At 44.8% G+C, this 12,382-nt stretch overlaps 1 pseudogene; it reads left to right on the forward strand.

Moving 5' to 3' along the window:
* LOC112077154 (glutamate receptor ionotropic, NMDA 2D-like) overlaps positions 1–12,382 on the forward strand; it is a 29,534-nt pseudogene that overhangs the window by 11,725 nt on the left and 5,427 nt on the right.

Raw genomic sequence — 12,382 nt, forward strand, 5'->3', positions numbered from 1 at the left:
GCAGCATATGATAGGTGCTTTGCTGCAGGAGGGCTGGTGCACTTCACCAAAAAATATATGGCATTAGGGCATCATGAGTAGAGAACATTAGTGGACTATATTGAGCAACATCTCAAGACATCAGTCAGGAATTAAACTAGTTCTGCAAATGGGTCTTCCAATGGACAAGACCCCAAGCATACTTCCAAAGTTGTGCAAAATGGCTTAAGAACGTCATCGGGAGAAGGAGAAGAGGACCAAGGTGCAGCGTGGTAAGTGTTCATATTACCTTTAATAAAATACGAAACACTTGACGAAACAACAAAAACGGCAAATGAACAGTCCTGTAAGGTGATGACACACAAAACAGAAAACAACCACCCACAAACACAGGTGTGAACATGCTACCTAAGTATGGTTCTCAATCAGAGACAACGATAGACAGCTGCCTCTGATTGGGAACCATACCAGGCCAAACACATAGAAATACAAAAACAAGGACAACATAGAACACCAGACATAGAATGCCCACCCAAACTCACTTAAGAACAACAAAGTCAAGGTATTGGAGTGGCCATCACAAAGCCCTGACCTCAATCCTATAGAAAATGTGTGGGCAGAAGTGAAAAAGCATTTATGAGCAAGTAGGCCTACAAACCTGACGCTGTTACACCAGCTCTGTCAGGAGGAATGGGCCAAAATTCACCCAACTTATTGTGGAAAGCTTGTGGAAGGCTACCCGAAACGTTTGACCCTAGTTAAACAATTTAAAGCCAATGCTGCCAAATACTAATTGAGTGTATGTAAACTTCTGACCGACTGGGAATGTGATGAAAGAAATAAAAGCTGAAATAAATCATTCTCTCTACTATTATTCTGACATTTCACATTCTTAAAATAAAGGGGTGATCCTAACTGACCTAAGACAGGGAATTTTTACTAGGATTAAATGTCAGGAATTGTGAAAAACTGAGTTGAAATGTATTTGGCTAAGGTGTATGTAAACTTCCGACTTCAACTGTATATATTTATGCATACAGTATCTAAGCATACCTCTTGAACTGTCTGTATCCTCCTGAATGTWAAAAAAAAAAAGAAACTAAGTATGCTTCTATGCATCTTTGCTTAAATTGAATGGAATGTGAGGGTTATTCAGTACATTTAGTAACTGCTTGCTTTTCTAAAGTCTATCAACCTTGCCAGCAGGCGTGCCAGCTAAGATAGTTAGATAAGCTAGCTTAACTTGATGAACAGCCTGAAATGGCTTATTGAGAGCTAGTTATGAGGTAGGGAACCAATCTGGGCTAGCTAAAGCCAATTTCATAAAATGTCTAGGTTGCTAGTAGAACTACAGAGAAAAATGTAGCTTTCATATTTTTTTTAACATGATAAATCTGAGGAGGCAGTTCATCTGTGGCCCAGAAGTCTCACTCACTGCTCCGTCTGACTCTCTTTCTCCCTCTCTCCCCCTCTCCCTCCCCCCTCACACCGCCCCCTGTCTCCCAATGTCAGGTATTTCAGCAACATCACGTTGGGTGGCAGAGACTACTCTTTCGACAGTGACGGTTACCTGGCCAACCCCGTCCTAGAAGTAATCTCCTATACACCTGGCAAAGGCTGGGAGGATGTAAGGACCTTACATCACTTCCTGTTATTGTGACTGTGACAGGCATCACTTCCTGTTGTTGTGCTGTGACAGGCATGGCTCCATTTAGGGCCATTTGGTTGCAGATTTGCAGATACTATGTTTTCAATTTCCTGTTGTTTTGATGTCCAGGTGATTAGTACAACGGAAAATCATTMAGAGTGTCTTGAACTGGCCAAACCTTGTCAACAAGCACAATATAAACTTAACAGCAAGCAAGGGCAGGTCACAGAGGTTTGTGTTCATGTAAAGTTCACTGTGGTTATCCGTGCCTGAGGTGGGGAAGAGACTGACCGCTGACTGTTTGGCCTCTTTCTTTCTTTCTTCTTGTTGACTTTCTCTTGTCTCTTTGAGTTTTAGCATCTCCTCGCTGACGTTCAATATAGCCAACACGCAAGCGCACACACACACACACACACACACACACACACACACACACACACATACACATACACATACACATACACACACACACACACACACGTTATCCATGGTTGTTATTTTCTTCTAGTTTCAGTTTTCACTGCTTCCTTTGTCTGAGCTACTCCTCTCGACAGCTGAACTTCTCCCTTTATTCTCAAACGATGACATCCGATTTCTCCATAAGCACTGTACAATCTCCATACACTAGTTGGCAGTCAGTCCCCTTTATATCTGTTTGTGTCCTGGTATGCTGCAGTGTGCTTGGATGATGGTCTTTGGTTGGTAAAAATTAAAACGCAGGCTTACAGTAGGAGCTGCTCTGGGTCTGTTATTGGGTCGTTGTTTATTCTCATTTAAATGGAGCAGATCCCAGCTCTGGAGACTGTCCTGTCTGTCTGTTCTGTCTGTCTGTCTGTCTGTCTGTCTGTCGTCTGTCTGTCTGTCTGTCTGTCTGTCTGTCTGTCTGTCTGTCTGTCTGTCTGTCTGTCTTTCGTCTGTCTGTCTGTCTAGCCTCTGTCTGTCTGCGTGCTGCTTGCTCAGTGCGCTAATAAGCAAGTACAGTGGGGCAAAAAGTATTTAGTCAGCCACAAATTGTGCAAGTTCTCCCACTTAAAAAGCTGAGAGAGGCCTGTATATTTCATCATAGTACACTTCAACTATGACAGACAAAATGAGAATTTTTTCTCTCCAGAAAATCACATTGTAGGATTTTTCATGAATTTATTTGCAAATTATGGTGGAAAAATAAGTATTTGGTCACCTACAAACAAGCAAGATTCTGGCTCTCACAGACCTGTAACTTCTTCTCTAAGAGCTCCTCTGTCCTCCACTCGTTACCTGTTCAATGGCACTTTTGAACTTGTTATCAGTATAAAGACACCTGTCCACAACCTCAAACAGTCAAACTTCAAACTCCACTATGGCCAGACCAAAGAGCTGTCAACGGACACCAAGAAACAAAATTGTAGACCTGCACCAGGCTGGGAAGACTGAATCTGCAATAGGTAAGCAGCTTGGTTTGAAGAAATCAACTGTGGAGCAATTATTAGAAAATGGAAGATACAAGAACACTGATAATCTCCCTCGATCTGGGGCTCCATGCAAGATCTCCCCGTGGGTCAAAATGATCATAAGAACGTGGAGCAAAAATCCCAGAACCACACGGGGGGACCTAGTGAATGACCTGCAGAGAGCTGGGACCAAAAACAAAGCCTACCTCAGTAACACACAGTGCTGGACGTGTCCCCTGCTTAAGCCAGTACATGTCCAGGCCCGTCTGAGTTTGCTAGAGAGCATTTGATGATCCAGAAGAAGATTGGGAGAATGTCATATGGTCAGATAACCAAAATATAACTTTTTGGTAAAAAACTCAACTCGTCGTGTTTGGAGGACAAAGAATGCTGAGTTGCATCCAAAGAACACCATACCTACTGTGAAGCATGGGGGTGGAACATCATGCTTTGGGGCTGTTTTTTTGCAAAGGGACCAGGACGACTGATCCGTGGTAAGGAGAATGAATGGGGCATGATCGTGAGATTTTGAGTGAAAACCTCCTTCCATCAGCAAGGGCATTGAAGATGAAACGTGGCTGGTCTTTCAGCATGACAATGATCCCAAACACACCGCACGGGCAACGAAGGAGTGGCTTCGTAAGAAGCATTTCAAGGTCCTGGAGTGGCCTAGCCAGTCTCCAGATCTCAACCCATAGAAAATCTTTGGAGGGAGTTGAAAGTCCGTGTTGCTCAGCAACAGCCCCAAAACATCACTTCTCTAGAGGAGATCTGCATGGAGGAATGGGCCAAAATACCAGCAACAGTGTGTGAAAGCCTTGTGAAGAATTAACAGAAAACGTTTGACTCTGTTATTGCCAACAAAGGGTATATAACAAAGTATTGAGATAAACTTTTGTTATTGACCAAATACTTATTTCATCGTAAATTTGCAAATAAATTCATTAAAAACCTACAATGTGATTTTCTGGATTTTTTTCTCATTTTATCTGTCATAGTTGAAGTGTACTATGATGAAAATTACAGGCCTCTCTCATCTTTTTAAGTGGGAGAACTTGCACAATTGGTGCTGACTAAATCTTTTTTGCCCCAGTGTATGTTCAGTAGTAATTAGTGTGAGTGTGTAGCAACATCCTAATTAGAGGTGTTAGCCATGGCAGGATTCCATAGGTACTTAGCTAACTATTAGAGGTGTTAGCCATGGCAGGATTCCATAGGAATTAGCCTAACATATTAGAGGTGTTAGCCATGAGCAGTTCCATAGGTACATCTAGCCTCAACCTATATTAGAGGTGTTAGCATGACAGGATTCCATAGGTTAATCTAGCTCACCTATATTAAGAGGTGTTAGCCATGACAGGATTCCTAGGTACATCTAGCCTCAACCTATATTAGAGGTGTTAGCATGACAGGATTCCATAGGTTATCTAGCTCAAGCCTATATTAGAGGTGTTAGCCATGACAGGATTCCATAGGTACATCTAGCTCAACCTTATTAGAGTGTTAGCCATGAAGGATCCATAGGCAATCTAGCCTCAACCTATATTAGAGTGTTAGCCATGCAGGATTCCATAGGTACATCTAGCCTCAACCTATATTAGAGTGTTAGCCATGACAGGATTCCATAGGTACATCTAAGCCCAACCTATATTAGAGGTGTTAGCCATGACAGGATTCCTAAGGTACATCTAGCTCAACCTATATTAGAGGTGTTAGCATGACAGGATTCCATAGGAATCTAGCTCACCTATATTAGAGTGTTGCATGACAGATTCATAGACATCTGCCTCACTATATTAGAGTGTTAGCCATGCAGGATTCCATAGGTAATCTAGCTGCGCTCAGCAGACAGGAGTAGTCAAGACTCTCTGTTCCCCTCCTGTTTTGGATGGCTGATTTGGTTGTTTAGGTTGGGCTCGTTTAAAGGGCAGACAATCAGCGTGTTGAGCCGTGGCCTGTTGTGTGGTGTTAGAAGGACACCTGAGCAGGACGTGAGAGAACATAAAAGACAACTGCCTGACATGACACTGTACTGCTTTGCCTCATTAGCATCTGGCTCCTGGAGCTAGCGTAGCTGCGCTGTGCCGTGGGTGTGTGTGTGTGTGTGTGTGTGTGGTTGTGTGTTGTGTGTGTGTGGTGTGTGTGTGTGTGTGTGTGTGTGTGTGTGTGTGTGTGTGTGTGTGTGTGTGTGGTGTTGTGGTGTGTGTGTGTGTGTATGGCGTAGCCCCGCTATCGTCCTGACTGTCATGCATATTTTATAAAGCTGTGTTTTGTTCAGAAAGCCCTAATACCTGTTGGAGATGTGCTGTGTGCTTTTTCCTGTTTAAAATACTGCAGGGTTTTACGCTGTCATATCAGTGTAGAGGGAGACGCTCAGATGCTCTTTGTTAAACACACACACCTTCCATCCCAACACATTTCACATTCCGCACGACACACACACACACGGCACACACAGACACACACACACAGACACGACAGACACACTTACACACGCACGACGCACGCACACACACGCACCACACACAGACACGACACGACACACACAACACACACACATGACACACACACACACAACACAACACACACAACACACACACACACACACACACACCGACACAACACACACACACATAACACACACACACACACACACACACACACACAGACACTACACACACACACACACACACCCACACACAACACACCCCCTCACACCGTGGTGGATGTCAGGCCTCCGCTGCTGATTGAACAGTCCACCAGATCCAGTTTCAGCTGTGTTGTAACATGCTGACTTCTGCCATTTCTCGTATATGAACCTTTCAATTAGGAGCCTCTGCACTGCCCCTCAGTCCCTAGAGGCAAACCCAGGTTATAAGACACCACAGACAAGACACACACAACACCACACACATACGACAGGCACACCAGACACAACACAGACACCCCAACAGCAACACACACACACACAATCCTATTTCCTGACATGCTGTATACATACACACTTATAGAAACGCACATCACAGCGCCCACGACACACTACACACACACAACCCACACAAACCATTACACACACCACACATATCACACATATCCATCCACACAAACATCACCACACACATACACAGCAATCACTATTCTAGACATACTAGCACACATTAACACATCACACACATACTACAACGCACACAACAATCGACACAACATACACAACAAAGCGGATAAACATCTCTATATGCCTATTTGTCACATCCACGCTGTTGGCCTCCATACTGAATCTTTTAATGTTCTTCTTACAATAACTGCACCATTACTTAGCACCCGGGAGAGGACCCAGCTCCGGCTTAGAACACAGAAACACTGCAAGAATACCGCTGAACACTTATCTCCGCCCTGTGGAGCACACTTAACATACCGCTACTACATGCTCTCGTATGTGGGAACACACACTGCTCATCATTACCCAGCATAACACTCGTCTCCTGTCTCTGTGGGAAGCAACACTGCTATCATTACCAGCGCTAACACTGCTCTCCTGTCCTCTGTGGGAGCAACACTGCTAAACATTACCCTAGCACTAACATGCTCTCCTGTCCTCTGGTGGGAACAACACTGCTATCATTACCCAGCACGTAACACTGGCTCTCCTGTCCTCTGTGGGAAAAACACTGCTACATTACCCAGCACTAACACTGCTCCTTGTCCTCTGTGGGAACAACACTGCTAACATTACCCAGCACTAAACTGCTCTCCTGTCCTCTGTGGGAACAACACTGCTAAACATTACCCAGCACTAACACTGCTCTCCTGTCCTCTCTGTGGAAACAACACTGCTAGACATTACCACAGCACTAACACTGCTCTCCTGTCCTCTGTGGGAACAACACTGCTAAACATTACCCAGCACTAACACTGCTCTCCTGTCTCTGTGCGGAACAACACTGCTAACATTACCAGCTAACACTGCTCTCCTGTTCCTCTGTGGGGACAACACTGCTAGCAATTACCCAGCACTAAACTGCTCTCCTGTCCTCTGTGGGAACAACACTGCTAAATTACCCCAGCACTAACACTGCTCATCCTGTCCATGCTTGATGGGAACAACACTGCTAAACATTACCCAGCAACTAACACTAGTCTCCTGTCCTTGTGGGAACAACACTGCTAACATTACCCGCACTAACACTGCTCTCCTGTCCTCTGTGGAACAACACTGCTAACTTACCCAGCACTAACATGCTCTCCTGTCCCTGTGGGAAACACTGCTCTTAACCCCAGCACTAACACTGCTCTCCTGTCCTCTGGTGGAACAACACTGCTAACATTACCCAGCACTAACACTGCTCTCCTGTTCTCTGTGGGACAACACTGCTATTACCACAGACTAACTGCTCTCACTTCCTCTGTGGGACACACGCTAGACATTACTCAGCACTAACACTGCTCTCCTGTCTCTGTGGGAACAAAACACTGCTCATTACCCCCCAGCACTAACTGCTCTCCTGTTCCTCTGTGTCTGGAACAACACTGCTAGACATTACCACCCAGCACTACACTCGCTCTCCGTCCTCTGTGGGAACAACACTGCTAAGCATATACAACAGCAACTAACATGCCCCATTCCAACTGTGGTACAACACGTGCTATAACTATCATCAACACAGATAACTCTGACTAGTCTTCTGTCTCTGGGAACTAAAGCTAAACATACCGCACACAGCTTCTGCTAACGTTGCGGAACACACTGCTAAACATTTACAGATAGCCGCTCCCGTCTCTGTGAGGACATCTATTAGCCTAGCACTGCTCTCGTGCTCTGATGGCAACATGCTATCTTCCCGCATAAGGCGAGCGTCGCCGTCCTGCTGCTGGGAACAATTGTAATGCCCATCCTAACCCAGTCACTAACCAGCTTGCTTGTCCTCTGTGGGCAACATGTCATTACCCAGCTACACGCTGCCCTTCCCATGTTGGAACACACTTGCTACATACGCACTACACACTGTCTTCTCCGCTCCTTATGTGCAACCTGTGCATCCTGCATAATGCTCTCACTCACCTGGAGGACACACTTGCCTGTAGACGGTTGTACCCAGCACTAACACTGCTCTCCATGTCTGACCACTGTTAGGCTGAGCACCGCAGTCAGTCAATATGTACTGACACTTAAACATCATCAAGCAACAGGAAAGCTAGGTCTGAACAGTGTGTCTACGTAAGAAGCACGCAAGGCTGTTGAATTCGATCTATGTTATGGAGCTCGTTTTAATTGCCTTCACATTCATTTTGTTATTCATTGACAACAGCATGTTTGATTTAATTTTTCTTTTAATCTTTAGTGTCTGCTTCCTACGGAACAGTTATTCTTGGAGAAGCGTGATTGACGGCGTTTTAAGTGGTAGTTTCATTTTAAATGTTTTCTTTTTTGGAACCCAAATTGGGTCTTTAATATCTGTCCTGCAGCTGATCTATTGGCTGGTTCATGTGGTTAAAGTTTATTCAGTCAGAACTCAGCTTGGGTACACTATATTCAATCCCAGGCTACAGTACTCCTTCTCCAGATCACTGCACCAACTAGTGGCAAGACAAAGACTTTAGGTCTGTTGAAAACCTCAGTCTGAAGGAACACTGTTGTTAGTTCTAGGTGAGGTCTTCTTTATGTGTCTCTGCGTTGTTTAAATTGGGAAAACTCTTTATGGCCAGTGTGTGGATACCGCTATCTCAATACCCTGGTTTGGCTCGTGTGGTTGTGTGTGTGTGTGTGTGTGTGTGTGTGTGTGTGTGTGTGTGTGTAGTGTTGTGTGTTTGTGTGTGTGTGGTGTGTGTGTTGTGTGTGTGTGTGTGTGTGTGTGTTATGGTGTGTGTGTGTGTGCGCGCGTGTGAAGAAGAATACTGGGTCTGAATGTTTCTCTTCTGTCGTGTTGAACTGTCTGTTTCGTTCTGAGGTGGATGTGGTTGAAAACGCTGTCAGACCTGTTGTTTCTCTAACTCACTGGTCACATACAGTCACAGTACAATATAATAACTGGGATTGGCCACTCAGTGGGCGATTTTAAGCATGTAATCTTGTGGGGGGAAATTTTTAATGCTGAGATGTATGCCGCAAAGCCACTAACACACACAACACTAAACAATACATGAATTGCACTATAACGGTGACAAACGGTACCCACAAACTGTTAGGGACTACATAAAGCTGTTCCAACAGCAGTCCCAACATCTTACCACTGCTACACCTGGCTATCCATGGAGCCTTGTCTGGCAGCGAAACAGTTCATTCAGCCTCATTTACTGCCTTTTAAAAATACATAGCTGATATGGCTGACTTGCTTAAACAAATGTGGTTTCTACTGACAATTGAGATGTACAAACTATGGCATAAGGGGACGACAAGCGGATAAGGCAATGCGTAATTTCGATTGTGACATTAATGAGCGAACTAGGATAGACGTAGTCATTATAACTATTTGTTTAGCACTTTTGAAATGTACAGCATCAGAATTCAGAACATGGGCCGTTCTTACAGCGTTCTCCTTGTACACCAAGTCAGAACTGTAGGATAGCTCTTACAATATTCAATGATTATATTTCTGAAAAACAGGTTATAGGCTAAATATACACCACCAAGTCAGAACAGTAGGTGAAATGAATAGGTGAAAATAGACCAAATTATTAGGGTGAGGCACATGGGCCACTAACTACTTACAACACAACATACACTTAGTAGTACTTTCTTAGCTACAGTATACATATCTCCTTGGCATATTACATCATTTATGCAGCAGCATACAAGACATTTTTGGACTCACCTTGTTGTGCTGTGTTCACTTGAACAGGACGGTGGCCCGGCGGCCCTTCGTGGGCAAATTTTGTCATCAAACTATGTCATCAAAGTCTGTCATTCTCTGGATGCTTTCAAAACAACTGGGGACTGGAAGAAAGGATTTTCCAGTAGATTGTCGACGTGATTCATGATGATGACTGCTTGTCTAGCTTGCTACCTAAGATTTTGAAAGTATGATGTTGACATGATCAGTCCAATCAAAGCTACAGTAGATATAATGTGATTTGACTTCATTTTATCTGTGGCCAATGGCCTTCTTGGATGGGCACTTCTAATGTAACTCTATGGCAGCACCCAAGGGGCTAGAATCTTCTAGCTCTAGACATGGCGGTGACATAGTATTCCCATGAGTGACGGAACACTGAGCCAATCATGGCACAATGCTCCAATTTTCTGCTGGCTTGCCCCACCACCACAGAAAGCACTGAGCTAGGCTGAAACACCTGCATTTTGGAGCTGCCTTACTCAAGAAAACAAAAAAGAGACCATATTCGTTTGCGGCTTTATTAACTCAATGATATATTTTTTTTTACATTGTTTGCAAACTGATATGTGACACGTATTAATGCCAAAATAACATGCAAAACAGGAAAGCTGTGACTGATGTGACAGGGGTTGGTTGATGGGAGTATGTTTCTGTGTGTCCTGTCTAACCCAATCCCTTCTCTTTCCCCAGGTAGGGATGTGGGAGAACGGTAAGTTGGATTTGGTTTATCCAGCGTGGTCGCGTTACGGTCCATTCCTCCAACCGCCTGATGGCGCACAGCACCTGCGCGTGGTCACTCTGGAGGAACGTCCGTTTGTCATCGTGGAGCTGGCTGATGCCGCCTCCAACACCTGCATCAGAGACTCTGTACCCTGCCGACGACCCCTCAACGCCAGGTCAGAAGGCAGGGGTGACGGGTCAAATTAGACAATTATGTTCCTGTCCAATACACAATAAAATACATTCCTTACCCTGGTACACTTCATCAGGGGACTGTCCACGGTCTTGGAGGACACAGTAAAATACGGGTCATCCCCTAGTGACACACATACAGTACAGTGGCAACAAGACCCCCCTGGAGCCAAACACATCAGCAAAAKGGAACTGTCGTTTTTCACAGATYRACCTTCATAATATCATGTGTCTCCAGTGTAATGATCACGTGGTGTCAACATATGACATAATCACTTTCATGGTGTATTGAACACAAACAAATCACATATTAACCCTCCACTCTCCACATAACCTCTCATCCTTCTCGATCGTGTAGTGGTGAGTGTGAGCCCAGATGGTATATAGGGTTATATGTGATTCAGTTGAAGATATATATTGATAGACAGTGTATGGCTACAAGGTCACTTGTTCTTCTGACCATAATAGTTGTGGGAAAAGGTCAAAGCTACTTTCCACAGCAGCTGTCGCCAGAGAGGAGAAGAGCACTGTGAGACTTGGCACATGCCTGCTGCCATACAAATAACATTTGATTGATTGGATGCTGATGATTGATGGATTAGAGTGAGGTCACATGACTGAGGCCCTCTGGTTCAGAGGCATGATTTATGAAGTTAAGACCTCGTAAAGTGGTTTTTCTTCCTGGTGGAAGGTCAGGTGCTGTTCTGTGTGTTTCACTGTTTTCGACTATAGCTCTGCAGAGAATGTACGTGTGTGTAGCACTGCACATGTGTTGTGTTGTTCCTCAGTGTGTGTGTGTAGGTTGCTTGTAGCTTAACTTAGTGTGTGTGGTGTTATGTTCAAGCGTTCCCTGGCCTATTGCTGCTGCCTCCGGGGCAACCAGTTAAACGCTGGTGTCACATCAGTCACAGGACAGAGTTATGGGCCCTTAACCACAGTCAGCACTCACAGACAACATTGTTTATTACACACACACACACACACACACACACACCACACACACCACACACACCACACAACACACACACACACACACCACACCACACACACACACACACACACACACACACACACACACACCACACACACAACACACACACACACACACACACACACACACCACACAGAGAGAGAGAGAGAAGCGTGCATGCACACCACACATACATACTGTACATACACATAGGCACGCACTTACCCACACTTACATTTTATTCATTTTGCAGGCGCTCTTATCCAGAGTGACTAGTGACACACAGAACACACAGAAGCCACGGATGCACGCACGCAACATGACAAGCATGTGCACACATGAACACACAAAACATACAAACATTTTTCTCTTTCTCTTTTGCCTTGTCTTCCTCATAGACACAGACTGACACATGGTCACAGTCAAAGACACCCCTGGGTATTACAGCTCTTTTTCTGGCAGGCCCTCTGAGAGCTAAACAGGGGGCTGTTGTTTCGGGAAAGTGTCCTGAAACACACGCACGCACGCACGACACACACACACACACACACACACACACACACACACACACACACACACACACACACACACACACACACACACACACACACAC

The sequence above is a fragment of the Salvelinus sp. IW2-2015 genome, unplaced genomic scaffold (genome assembly GCF_002910315.2).
Source record: "Salvelinus sp. IW2-2015 unplaced genomic scaffold, ASM291031v2 Un_scaffold4341, whole genome shotgun sequence".
NCBI classification, from domain to species: domain Eukaryota; kingdom Metazoa; phylum Chordata; class Actinopteri; order Salmoniformes; family Salmonidae; genus Salvelinus; species Salvelinus sp. IW2-2015.